This window comes from Grampus griseus (assembly GCF_964374135.1).
Source record: "Grampus griseus genome assembly, chromosome: 10".
Classification (NCBI taxonomy): domain Eukaryota; kingdom Metazoa; phylum Chordata; class Mammalia; order Artiodactyla; family Delphinidae; genus Grampus; species Grampus griseus.
The window spans coordinates 18,094,039-18,106,839 of record NC_139004.1 but is presented as its reverse complement, the minus strand read 5'-3'; the positions used below and the strand labels follow the sequence as shown (position 1 = coordinate 18,106,839).

Genomic DNA, 12,801 nt, shown 5'->3' with positions numbered 1-12,801 from the left:
CTCTACATACTGCCATTCTTTCTACTCTAACTTCAGCTTTCTCATGTTGATAAAGAATAAAATCATTTCAGGGAATATCATTGACTTTTCAAGAAACTCATTGAATAAGTGTTGATGACAGTATATACTAAACTTAGAAAATTCTTATTACTTCATATTTTCCTAAAGTTTTGACCTGCTACTGCATCTTTAAAAATATTCTATGAATATAGAGACCATGTTTAATTTTGCACAACAAACATTTGCTAGGTTCTTCACATGCTACATAATAGGAATTCAAAATGTAAATAATATGAAATCCTTGCTCTTGAGGAGCTACGTCTAACTGGAAAGGCAGAAATAATTCAAGTTATGATAGAGCTATGCAGTGCAATAGAAGTACAGAGTTATGCAACTATTCCAGCCAATGAAATAACTTTTGCAAAAGAGTTAGGGAAGGAAAAAATATCATAGAATCAAGATGAGTTACTATACAAGAAAAACAAGTGAAAGGGAAGATTTCATACACCCAGAATATTAAGATGAAAGGCAAGGAGATATAAAATATCCCTGAGTGAGAGAAACCCATATGCTTTTTGGTTTCGTCCAAATGCAGAATATGAGTCAGGGAGGAGTAGGTGATGGAGGCCAGTCCAATGGTAGTGGCCACTTATGCCAAACTAACTTTTAATCAGGGGAGTGCAAGACCAGCTTCACATTTCAGACGAGCCATGTGTTGAGAGATGCTGGCAGGGGAAAAGGAGAAAACAAGAGAGTTTGGGAAACCAGCCAACATGCTATTTCAGAAATCTATGGGAGAGACAATGACATTCTGAATTGAGGAAGTAGCAACAGGGAGATAGATGAGGGTACAGAGTACAAAAAAATAAGAGGAAGATTCAGCAAGAGTTGTTTGAGTTTGGATGGTGAGGGAGGGAGGATTTATCAGGTCTCACAAGATGGTTAGCGATAACCTTAACTGAGATGGAAAATCCAAGAGCGATAATAGTTACAGGGATGGGGGTAGATAGGGAATGGAAGCTCAGTTTCGGAAATGCTGACTTTTCAACATTTGCATTTCCAAGTGTAAAGCTTGGGGGATAATAAAGGGGTGAAGTTTTTTTTTTTTTAATTGGGACTCATCACTGTATGGGTAGTAATTAAAACCGTAAGATTGCATGGGATCCTGAGGATTCATTTATAGAGTAAGAGGATAGAGCCTGGAAGATGATCAGGGTATATATTTAGAAAGGTGCAAAAAGCAAAACAAAACAGTACAGGAAGGAGTGATCCTAGGGAGACATTCTGAAAAGGAGATGATGTTATATAAACATACTGGCAATGCCTGATGCCATATTATTGATACGCTTGAGGGTTCTATTCAGATAAATAATAAGATCTTGAGTACTACATAAAAACTTGTACAAGCCCTGGTTAGAAATATCAGGTCATTGTCACTATTAGTTGGAAGTATTATCAATATTACTGCATTTTAATCTTTTCAACAACTGAGAGTTATATATCACATAGTTTACAGATGAAAAAAATGGAAGCTCACGGAAATAAGTGATGTTCTTGGGGTCTCAAAGATAACTAATGTATGAAACTGAGTTTTGGTTTTTGTCACTCCAAAATATGAGTTATTAACTGATAGGGTGGTTTGCTTCCCTTCCTAGCTTTTCCCGACATAGCTTCCATTTCACAGAACAATAATCAGTTTGGATATGTGTAATACCAATTAGCTGTTGAGAGATCTACTAAATTCCTTGCACTGGAGTTTAGAAAATGCCTCTGTGAACATAAACATTTCTGTGGCCTTATAGCATGGTATCATAAACCACTTCTTTCCTTTGAATTGGTCTTGGCTTCATGTCTTCCTTAAACAGTACACGGATGACAGAAGCACTGTTACCCTTGAGAAAGTTCTGTGTGACAAAGAGCAGAATGTGCTTGGGAAGCGTAGAAAGTAAAAGTGAACTGAGTTAAAGCCAAGCTTTGAGGAATGAGAGCCATGAACTGCACTTGAAAATTCGAAGTCCCAGTCTAAAGTTTCCAAGAGTCTTGATTTGGAGATATTTCCTGTATATAAACAAGAAATCTGTTGAAGCCAGGAGGCGCACAGATGGATGTCAGGGTGACGTTAAGGGAGAACAGAGTCATGAACTTGTGCAAATGTATGTATACAAATATTTTTGAATGCATGCATATTTCTGGACAGATTATCAACTGCCTTCTTTAGCTTTTCAGAGTGGTCCAAGACACGAATAAGTTTAAGAAATACCAATATTAAGTATTTATTTATATTCTTTTATTATGGGAAATTTTTAACGTACACAGAAAGAGAAACTCCCAAGTAGCTAATATCCAATTTCAAAAGTATCAATATTTTGTCAATTTTATTTTGTTATCTATTGCTTACCACTTTCGGATTTTGTATTGTTGTAAAGGAAATCATACATGCTATTTGCAGCGCACAGTAAATTGTTCTTTAGCTCATGTCTCTAGTTTTTTGCCTCCCCTTCATTCAGTACATCACTGATGAGTTTTCTGAATGCTCCATTCTCATCACAATCAAAAACTTTGAAGATATAGTGGTTAAGAGCATTTGAGACTTCAAAAACCACTTCCAAATTATCTTTCCATTTTCTCTCATAGGAATAACTTAGAACCTTCTGCTCCAAACAACTTGGCTTATCCCTGAAATAGGTCTTAAATGTTTGTATGTTTAGGACTAGACTCCTTAGAATTTCTTATCCAGGAATTAGAACTCCTCATCCAAGACTCCTTAGAATTTCTTTACTCTATGCTTCTCCTCTCTAATTTTAACCACCTCTTAAAATATAGCTGAACTTTCATTGTGCCTCTCCAGAATGTCTCAGAGAGCTGTAAGGGATCTGATTCCTATGAGGTTCTCAGATATTCATATATTTTACATATACGTTTTTCATTCTGACAATACAACTGTACAAGGTTAATTGTGCATTTTAGATGAACTTTTAAACATCTTAGAAAATATCTTCCAAGGATTTATTCCAGCAAGTCAGAAAGTACTTGACTTTTTTTTTTTTTTTTTTTGCGGTAATCGGGCCTCTCACTGTTGTGGCCTCTCCCGTTGCGAAGCAGAGGCTCCGGACGCGCAGGCTCAGCGGCCATGGCTCACGGGCCCAGCCGCTCCGCGGCATGTGGGATCTTCCCGGACCGGGGCACGAACCCGTGTCCCCTGCATTGGCAGGCGGACTCTCAACCACTGCCACACCAGGGAAGCCCAGTACTTGACTTTTATGTCCACTTTCTGTTTTCTGGCAAACTGTATAAAGGCTAACTTTGGTATCTACTAGCCAAACATCATTCCATGGGTATTTTGACCATATGTTTGTTAGCCTGAATAGCCTAAATAAGTTCTAGCGGTTTCCTTGAGCCACTTATTGACCCTGGGTTCCAACTATGAGTAAACAGGGGAAAAAATGGCTAATCAAGGCAGAAACAATTCCAGAACTTGTTTCTGATGCATTTTGTTAATCCCCATCACAAGGCAATGAGGCAGATATTATTTTCGTTATCATTATTTTTATCATGATTGATGTTATCGGAAATTTTTACATAAAAAGACTGACAGTATAAAAGTCCACTACAAAGTTACAAAGCTTATAAGAGGAAGACGAAGACTTTAAAACAAGCTCTATTAGATATAAAAAAGTCTTGCTTGTTTCACTTTAACACAATGAGTCTACAAAATTCTGTGATGACACCATACATTTCTCCTAGACCTAATCCAAACCACCCATATCCCATCATTCCATCCCAGACCCACTGGCTGCCCAGATCAATATCAACCAAATAATCAATATTTTAATTAGTTCACGCATATGACCAAATGACAGAGATCAAATAATCAATTCTGATGCCTGCTTTGTAGACGGCTAAGTCACTGATTGCTATCACCACCTAAACTATAGGATTCTCTCTCTCTGTGTCTCTCTCTCTAGATGCTAAATAGGTCTCAGAGTGACCTATGGATAATTACAATCTTTATTGTAAAGGTCTATTGTAAAAATAGACCTCAGGGTCTATTCTGAGGATTTCATTTGCACAGTCAAATTGAAATCAACCAAAAGAAGGTCTGTATCAGTTATCAGTTTAGTTCTAGACAGAAATATATTCAGGATAGTATGTTGCTGTCAAACACAAAGAGGATAAACAGGTAGCACCTCTTACTTCTCTTAGTAATAAACTTGATAACTGGTCCTTTAACTATTTTTGCATAACAAACTATAAGTGGGGTTGGGACAGTTTGCATATTAATTTGCAGAGAGTTTAGTCCAGTTATAAATGAATACTGCAAAGTATTTTTTGACAACTTACTAAAAATTTAAGTATGATTCCAAACCCTCAGCCTAGTTGATTTTTAAAGTTAAATTTTCTTCTGAAATAGCAATATGTGATGCCTGTCAAAAACCGAGAGCCATAATAGCTTTAGGCTACTTTCCAAAAATAAAATAGCAGGCTGTATCAGTCAGCAAAGAGCTGGTGCCTTGCTGTACATGGCCTCCTTTAATGGTTGATAACTCCTACAGTTGAAATTTGCCTGCAACTTGTCTAGAAAAGGATGGCTCTGTATTAAGAACATGAAACAAATTATGCCTTGACCATCAAGGTGACAAAACAAGAGTGGACAGCCTACTTTTTGATAAGCAGATGGGTAAGAAAATGACCTACACTTTCCAAATGAGCAATAAAATCATAACCAAAATATTTCAACATGAAATGTTTCCTTACTTCACTTCCTCCTCTTGGAAAAAGAGACATGAGGAAAGAAATTTGGTATGCATTCAACACCTAATCTATGCCAGATATTAAACGAATTCCCCTGTTCTGGTAACTTGGCTGATACTAAGAAGAAGGGATTTTTCTAAGCTTGATGTAATGTTTGAGCGGGGGAGGGGAGGTAATACTCTTCTTGAGAATCTTCTTTCCTATTTTAAGAAAATATGTTTTTTTTATTCTAGATCTCTGTCTCTAAAGCAGAGTAGTACCATCTATCTATGAAATGTTTACAAATGTGTGTGTGTGTGTGTGTGTGTGTTTTGGGGGGCAGTTCTTGGTTTTCCTAATTCTTCGGGATAGAGATGCTCCTGGCATTTACTGGGCAGGAGCCAGGAATGCAGGTAGGGATGCTGAGTTGGGCCAGGTTGTCCAGCCCAATGTGTCAACAGTACCAATCCTCCACTTTACTCAGAAATACTGATCTCCACCATTGGCAGGTATTTATTTTATGTAAACATGAAATGGAAGAACGGCTTTAATATTACTCATCAATTTTGAGATGACAAATATCACATGTTTGTGATCTTATTGGTGGTAGTTTAACATGAGTATGTAAAGAATAGAAAGGATTTAAGGTATTTTTTTCACCCATGAATCAAATAAGTCCAGGTATCTGTTAATATCATTACTACTACTACTACTACGGCAACGGCTAAGATATTCTCAGTGTTTGGAAGAGTCTTCAGGAAATGGAATATTCCCCCCGTGAAGAAATTATTGTTCTTCTAAAAAACATGATTCATGGTTCAGCTGACCCTTCCAAAAGATAAGTTTCTTGCTTATATTCAGCATGGTTTGCGAATTACCGTCTTCATTTCTTTTATTATTTTGGTGAAAAAATAGTCATGATGCATAATGATATGCAGAAGTGATATATAATAGTTAAATTATCCATAAAGTAATATACATCCAACCCCAAAGAAAGTAGAATATCATTCTGCAGGTGGGGACAAGATTCCCTCCCATTCGGCAGTGTTACTGATAATTTCAGACAGGCCTTGAAAAGGAAGAGTGCTGGTGAGAATATAAGGAAAGGGGGCCATGTGAGATCAATCTGAAATTGCTAATCGCTTACTTAATCTCTCTTTTCTTTCACAAACACCCTTTCCTGGTTGCATAAATCACCAATTCACCCTTTGCGTGCTGCCAATAAAACCAGCCAGCTGGAAGGTGTTTTGTTCCTCTTATTTTCTTTATCTTTTTTTTCCACCAAACTATATTTATTTAGTATAAAAGATTTTACCGCACTCCATGAATAGTTCCAAAGTCAGGCTATTCCAAGCCACAGACTATCTTCAGCAAATTACAACCAACCCTCTAATCTATTTTTTGATGAGGATTTTTTCTTGTTTTCCTTTCAACTTTTTGTTCACTTGTTTTTCGTTATGATTCTCAAGGTGTGTCTGTAAAGCATTTCATTCTTGCCAGTTCTCTAGCTTTATTTAAAGAATAAAAAAATGAGGATACTGGGTACTAAAGAAAATTCCTCCCTTTTAACACTTACAAACCACCTAGAATATGTAGAAATTAGTGAATTGGGTTCTCCCCTGGTGCCTGGTAGTGGCTTGGAGAACTGCATAAAGTGCAGTTGGCGTGGTGCCATTTGCCTTGTTAGTGTTTCACTCGTTGCTGCCAATATAAGTGAAATTAATGTCAAGTTCACCTTAATGTCCCTGTCTCATATCCTGACATGCATGAAGACACCTGAAGAACCGTCTGATGGTTATCCATCTTAACCATTCCTGGAAATGACAAAAAATTTAAATTTACTTGTCATTTATAACTTAGAATTTGTATAGCGTTAGATTCAATCCTGTAATCAGGATTCACTGAGGGGTTAGAGACTAGGAGAGTATTTAGCCACAGGATTCTAAAAGGAAGGAGGAAATACTTCTAAGGAGAGAAAGAAACCTGCAAGATCACCAACATTTTTATCTATGGCCTGGATGTCCACACTGCATTGTCTCTGTGGATTAGATATCAGACCAAGAAATTCTACGTTTGCTAATATTTTTATACAAATTTAAAGAAATTCTATACCTTGTTAAAGAAATTCTGGAAAATGAATATGCATATATGATGTGAATAATCAGCTCTTATTTATGTTCTGAAATTTGGATTTTTCTTGACAAGTTTATTTAATGAAAGAAGTCATTCTTGAGTAGGTATTTATAAAGCAGATCTAAAGTGAATCCTGTGTTTGTTTTGTTTTCTTTTCCATTCCTTAGATACAATTTCAGGATTCATTCTTCGGCAGAAAAAAGTGATCCAAAGCCAAACACAGGGGTGGCTGACAGTGTGTACCTGGCCTCTGGCAGGAGGAAAGTCTCACGGCAGATCAGTCACGCAGAAAGCATGCGTAGGGCGCAAGGGCTGGGATCTTGGGGGACCCATGTCTTAGACCTGGATATTTGAATGTGAATATGCCCTCCCGGGTACCCACGGAATAATAACAGTAGCAATGATGATGATAGTAATAATAATAATAGTCATAATAATATTTTTGTGCATTAATATTCTGTTTACGTGTTTTATACGTATTTAATTGCAACAACTCCTTCAGGAAAGTATTATAATCGTTATCACCAGGATTTTACAAAAAAATGTCATAGCTTGTTCTGACCAAATTACAGAAATAGAGGCTGCAAACATCCAGTAATTCTGAATATTTTACGTTGAGGGGAGAGGCTGCCCATTCATTTATTCAAGATGTTGTTATTGCTCTTCATTACTTTCCTAGGGCTGCTATTTCTAGAAATTACTACAAACTGGGGGGCTTAAAGCAACAGAAACTCACTGTCTCAGAGCTCTGGAGGTCAGGAGTCTGAAATCAAAGTGCTGGTAGTTCCACGCTCTGAGACCTGCAGGAGAATCCTTCTTTGCCTGTTCTGGCTCTGTTGTGTTGTCAGCAGCCTTTGGCATTCCTTGGCTTTGCAGAGGCATCGCTCCAAGCTCTGCCTTCATCATCACGTGGCATTCTCCCTGTGCGTCTTCACACAGCCTTTCCTGTGTGTGTGTCTGTATCCAAGTCCCCCCGCCCTTTGTAAGGGAAATATAATCCAATCATATCTGGATTAGGGCCCACCTTAACGACCTCATCTTAACTTGGTTGAATCTGTAAAGATCCTATTTACAAATAAAATCACATTGGGAGTACTGGTGGTTAGGGCTTCAACACGTCCTTTGGTCAGTGGTGGAGGGGACACAATTCAACCCATAACACTTGGTTTTGTGGTAAAGGAAAGTGATACAAAGATGAATTGGACACCTCCCCTGCCATTAAGCATCTCACAATTTAATTGAATACCATGAAAGTAGATAGAAACTGTACCATAGGGTGTCAAATACTTTGGTTAAGTTCAGGGTACTTTGGAGGCTGTAAGAAATTTGTCAAGAAAGACAAGCTGAAGAATGCCTAGGTAAGCCCTGAAAAATAAAGATGAATTAACAAGTGAAAAAGAATACACAAGAGACAAAAGTGAGAGTGAGTGAACATGATATACCAGGAAACTTTCAAGAAGTTGTGTGTGGCTGGAATTTAGAGAGTAGATGCAAATAAAGGAAGAGACATGATGAGAAATAAAACTGAACTGGTGGGGGACAAAACCAGGAAGGGTCTTGTGTATCACTAAAAATAATTTAGGGCTTCCCTGGTGGCGCAGTGGTTGAGAGTCCACCTGCCGATGCAGGGAACACGGGTTCATGCCCCAGTCCGGGAAGATACCACATGCCGTGGAGCAGCTCGGCCCGTGAGCCATGGCCGCTGAGCCTGCGCGTCCGGAGCCTGCGCTCCACAACGGGAGAGGCCACAACAGTGAGAGGCCCGCGTACTGAAAAAAAAATAATAATAATAATTTAGATTTACTTCCCTACAGTAGGAAATTATGGATGGATCTTTAGGACAGAGGCTGACTTATTAAAATATGTGTGAGGTTAGATGTGAAAAGAACAAGACGTAATGATCAATAGATGTGATGGAGAGAAAGGAAACAGTGGAAAGGATGATCCTTGATCTTTACTTTGGACAACTGGTTAGGGAACTGGGTCAATCTCAATATGCAAAATTTAGCTAAAAGATCTACTTTTGGGAGACAGGATAATGAGTTCAGTTTGGGACACTGCAAAGAATCTGAGATGCCTGAAATATCAACAAATTAGTTTGGAGAAGAAGTAGTTGAATCTGCATGTCTGGAATGTGGCTCAGAACTACATACAGAAATCATCCACATGTAGGGGTAGGGAGATCACTGAGGAGGAGTTGGCAGAATGAGAAAAGGATCTTAAAGAAGACCATAACTCAAACCTTTGCAACCAGCAACTTCTTAAAGTTTAGACCACTCGTTCCCAATCTTTTCAACATTATGTCTTACAGTGAAAATGAACAATTGTCTACATAACACATGACCAGAGTCAACTCCCTGGAGACTCTTACCGTTCCACACCCACAGTCAGTGCTGTAGCATCACTATCTCTGGCACAACTGTAATCTATTTGTATCACACTGGAGCGCCTGAAGTGCCCATTGTGAATGTCTCAGAAAAAGGTAAACTATAATGAAGTGGTCAGAGAGAAGAGAAAATTCAGGAAAGAGTGATGAACGAGAAGATTGTGAAGAGATTCTAAAATGGAGAAATGATTTACAGTGCTAACACTTCAGAAAGTTCAAGATAATGACTTTAAAGTTCCCATGGCACTTAGCAGCTAGCATCTTTAATGATTTTGACAAGATCAGATTCTATGGGATGATGGATGCAGAAATCACCTTGCATCAGATGAGAAATTGAATGAGAATTAGAGTTGGAAGTATCAAGTTCAAAGTACTCTTTCTAGTAGCTTTGTTATTTAAGGAAGGAGAGAAATGTGTGTCTGTTAAAAAAAAAAAATCAAAGAAAAATTTTAAGTGGGAGTGTTTTAAGCATGATTATATGCTGAAGGAAATAATCCAGAGGGGAGAGAGAGAGATAGAGAGGTTGTTATTTTAGATGAGAGAAGAGATAGTCAGTGAGTCACGAAGGGAGGCATTGATCGCCTCAGGGTTCAGGTAAAGCTATGAATCTTGGATGGAGGCGGAACTTCTCATTGTAAGATGTCAGGAGAGGAGGAAAAGATGCAAGAGGATGCAGATATATTAATGGGATTGGAAAGCCATAATGGGATTGTGAAATAGGAGACTAGGAAGTTTTTGAGTATAACAAAAATCCTAGTCCTTGGGCAGTCAAAGAGAGAAATGAATATTGGAAATGCTGTTGTGGGAAACAGTAACAAGAACTAAAGATGGGGCTAATATGTGGGATGTGTGAAGAAGTGTGTGATGGATGGTATCAATACATAGGAAAGAGAAAATCATATACCAGGAGCCAAAGTCTGCAGTGAATGTGGAGAAGGGGCCTGGAAGTCAAAAGGTGACAATGACTAGGGAGAGGATGGCAACTTAAATGGAGGAGGAAGTCTTACAGAAGAGTGTGTCAACATCACTGTAGAAGAAGGTATTGGAACACTAAATCTGTTATTTGGGTTCTGGAATACTCTATTCAGTGGAGCTGGAAGAAAATAGTCACTACATAAAAAGCCTGCTGAGTAAAATGTGGGGTGATCAATTTTCCTGGTAATAACCTTCCCTGTACCTGTGAACTATGGATGGATAAGAGACAGGTATTTGGTCAGGTGGCTGTGTCAATGCATAGTCCAACTTTGGACATTGCCAGGAATTATCAAAGGACTTAAGGGTCCAAATCTGGAAATGGGCCCTTGAGTAACAAGAACTTACTCTGAGCCAGTTAGGACTCGTCAGATCTCTGTGCCTTCTCTGGCTCAGGGCACAGCAAAGTGTGGCTGAGAACACATGTAAAAGTGGACTCCATTTGGTGTTGGGTACACTTGCTTCCCATAATGAAACTAATAACTCCTGGTAAAACATCTTAGGAAGAACTGTGTAATACAGTATTGACACTAGTTATCTCAGCAAGAACCAACTCTAAAAGGTATTCCAGAGGTGGTTCTTCCAAGAACCATAACAAACTATGGTCTGAGGACTGCCTCTCCTGGGGGCTTATTAGAAATACAACATACCAAAATTTATGGGATGCAGCAAAAGCAGTTTTAATAGGGATGTTCCTAGCAATAAACACCTATATTAAGAAAAGTGAAAGAACTCTAATAAACAACCTAACCTTAGAAACTCAAGGGACTAGAAAAAGAAGAAAAAACTAAGCCTAAAATTAGTAGAAGGAAGGAAATTTAAAAGATCAGAGAGGGTGCTTTTCTCTGTTGAATAAACTCTTCTGCCACCCACCTCATTATTATGCCAAACTGGAAAGTATTAGGAAGAGAAAACTAGAGTAAACGTAAGCTTCAGTCTTTACTTTACTTTACTTAAAGGAGAGCTCTGGGCAAGAGAAGCAACTTCAAGACCATCATGCCATTGGGCTAGAGTGTATTATAAAAGAAGATATATATTTAAAGGTCCCAATGATTCATCTGAATCATGGTTTGCATGTCTTTTTTCCCGCTAATGCAAGTTGAGCTCTTTGCTTTAGCTCCTTTTTAAAGGTTGCATGTGTGTCCATGTGTGTGTATCTGTATTCTTCAACATTTTGTTTGGCTTCTGGTCCAAATGATGAGATACCTTTTGAACTACTGTTGCTTGGATTCTTGTAATGAACCTTAGATTAGAGTCAGACTCAACCAATGCCTATTGTATAAAGCACCTGCAGTGTACCAACTATATGTTTATTTATATGAATCCCATTAAATCTATGCAATGAATTTTATTTATGTTTTCCTGAAGTAGCTGGTAAACTGAAGAACCGGGAGTCCAGTGCCATTTGCACTACAGCAAACCTGACCAGTCAAAGGTTTCCATCCTAAGTCTATACGCCATTTGTATTTTTTCAGCCTTAAAATAAGTTAAAAGAGCTTTGAAGAATCATAATTTTTTGGACATGTAGTAAAAATATAGCAAGTGAGTTCAATAGCGTTTTTGAGGAGGTAGACGTGCGTGTGCATACCCTCATACACACCCTGCCCTGGATGTGTGTGCCTGCTGGGGGCTAGTCAAAGAGGAATGTTGTAAGAAGTATATGAATTGCTTTTAAGAGTGATCGCTTTGCAATGGGAAGTGTTTTTACTTGTTCTTGTTCTATGTCTTTTTCTTTCTTCTAAACAAAGGAGAGATTGTTTACAGCAGCTCAGCTATATTTTGTAACACATCATTAAGATGATCCAACCCAGGCTGCTCACAAGAGCCAATTTTTTTAGGTGATAATGAATTTCTGATACACAGAAGCCAGACAGGTTAGGTTATTCTGGGGATTCAGTCAGGTTTTTTTTGGGGGGGTCTTGTATACACATAGTTTTCTCCTAAGACAAAATTAATAACTTTAAAAGCACCTAAAATATAGAAAGAAATATCCTAAACTCCAAATTAGTGGTCATATCTCATGTATTTCTCTCTGCATCCAGGAACCTAAAATGAGAGTGGAAGTAAACTAAATGGCAGTGATGATTTTAAAGAGCACTGTATACCTAGCTTAATTTTTCCAACATGTCATTAACCTTAATAGTTATATAGATAATATTTTTTAAAATGATTTTTTGGGAAAAAACTGACTAAAGTGTCATCTCTCAGTTCATTTTGAAGGCAACTTTTGCATGCAATAATAAAGAACACGCACCCAGACATTCACTAGTAGCACTTTAACTCAAACATTTCCTGTCTCTAGTGTTCAAAAAAAAATTGCAAATATACGGCACCTTGTGTACATTCTTTTTTCTCTTCCTGCCAACAGATGGATTCTCCCTTCTGTTCCCAGACACCAGAGATGTCATCAGCTGTTATGAGAAAAGACAGGTTCCTAAATTCAGACCTTGAAGGAGAAAATTGTTTTACTTCACCTTTAGTAAGGATTTCATTTGTAATGTTCCTGTCAATCGAAACATACCAAAGAAGACAATGACTGAACATTGCAGCAGAGCAAGGTGGCAGAAGGAAATGAGGCT

The 12,801-nt window shown here is 38.1% G+C and overlaps 1 long non-coding RNA gene across 1 annotated transcript in view; it reads right to left on the bottom strand.

The window, feature by feature from the left end:
* Window positions 1-12,801, bottom strand: part of LOC309828708 — a 114,798-nt gene that overhangs the window by 34,330 nt on the left and 67,667 nt on the right. The window lies entirely within an intron of this gene.